We start from the raw sequence: 1,793 nt of genomic DNA on the forward strand, positions 1-1,793 counted from the left end.
ATTGTTTCACCCTTCTATTATTATACCTTGACCTACTCATCTTTTATACTGCTGGGTATTTATTTTTGTTTCATTCTTAGATTAGACTTGCAACCTAAAAATTATTAAATGAAGTTCACAGATAAACTGTAGCACAGATCAAATGAACTCAGTGGATATCTGTAGACTATCCCAACAACAGATTTGAATGTACATAATTCTTAGACACCTATGAAGCCTGTTAGAATATTGAACACACTATAGGCCACAAAAATTCAAAATGATTCTCCATATTTTATTATGTCATAATAGAATAAATAAATTGGAGATGAAAGAAAAGCTATCTCCACTGGCATCAGAAACAAACACAGGATTGTTACGGTATGAACAATTATACACCTAGAAAAAAGCTTATATTCCCCAAACACTGCACCAATACTGGATTGTTAAAAAAAGAAAGAATAAGTGCTCGTTTTGGCAGCACATATACTAAAATTGGAACAATACAGAGAAGATTAGCGTGGCCCCTGCACAAGGATGACATTCAAATTCATGAAGCATTCCATATTTTTATCAAGAACAGGTAAATCAATGAAATGTCCTATATCCCCTAAGGAAATAGAAGCTGTCATCAAAAGTTTCCCTTCCAAAAAAAGCCCAGGGCAAGATGGTTTCTGTGCAGAATTCTACCAGACCTACAAAGAAGAGCTAACACCAATACTCTTCAAAATATTCCACAAAATAGAAACAGAAGAAAAATTACCAAACTCATTCTATGAAGACAAAGTCACCTTGATACCTAAACCTCACAAAGACCTATCTCTCTTATGAACAGTGATGAGAAATACTCAATAAAATACTTGCAAACCAAATCCAAGAACACATCAAAGATATCATCCTCTATGACCAAGTAGGGTTCATCCCAGGCATGCAGGGGTGGTTCAATATATGGAAATCCATCAATGTAATCTACCATATAAACAAACTGAAAGAAAAAGAACACATGATAATTTCCTTAGATGCTGAAAAGCATTTGATAAAATCCAACATTCATTTATTTTAAAGTCCTGGAGAGATCAGGGATACAAGGCACATACCTACACATAGTAAAGGCAATATACAGCAAGCCTATAGCCAACATCAAATTAAAAGGAGAGAAACTTAAAGCAATCCCACTGAAATCAGGGACAAAGCAAGGTTGCCCACTCTTTACATACCTCTTTAACATAGTACTTGAAGTCTTTGCTAGAGCAATAATACAATTAACGGAAATCAAGGGGATTCGGTTCAGAAAGGAAGAAGTCAAAGAATCACTATTTGCAGATTATATGATAGTATACATGAGTGACCTCAAAAATTCTACCAGGGAACTCCTACAGCTGGTAAACACCTTCAGCAAAGAGGCTGGATACAAAATCAACTAAAAAAAAAAAAAAAGAAAAACAGTAGCCCTCCTGTATGCAAAAGAAAAAAGGGCTGAGAAAAAAATTAGGGAAACAACACCCTTCACAATAGCCACAAAGGACATAAAGTACCTTGGTGTAATGCTAACCAAGCAAGTCAAAGATTTGGATGAAAAAAACCTTTCATTCTCTGAAGAAAGAAATAGAAGAAGATATCAGAAGATGGAAAGATCTCCCATGCTCATGGCTTGGCAGGATTAACATAGTAAAAATGGCCATCTTACCAAAAGCAATTGACAGATTCATTGCAATTCCCATGAAATTACCAGCACAATTCTTTACAGCCCTGGAAAGAAAAATTCTCAACTTCATATGGAATAACAAGAAATCCAGAATTGCAAAAACAATCCT

The 1,793-nt window shown here is 35.0% G+C and overlaps 1 non-coding gene across 1 annotated transcript; it reads left to right on the forward strand.

Annotated features, from left to right (window-relative positions):
- Positions 1–444: 444 nt before the first annotated feature.
- LOC129674748 (U6 spliceosomal RNA) lies at positions 445–551 on the forward strand. The gene has a single exon (XR_008719845.1). It is a non-coding gene; the product is annotated as a U6 spliceosomal RNA (small nuclear RNA).
- The last annotated feature ends 1,242 nt before the right edge of the window (positions 552–1,793 follow it).

Source organism: Psammomys obesus, unplaced genomic scaffold (genome assembly GCF_907164565.1).
Source record: "Psammomys obesus unplaced genomic scaffold, mPsaObe1.curated_primary_1811, whole genome shotgun sequence".
Taxonomy (NCBI): Eukaryota; Metazoa; Chordata; class Mammalia; order Rodentia; family Muridae; genus Psammomys; species Psammomys obesus.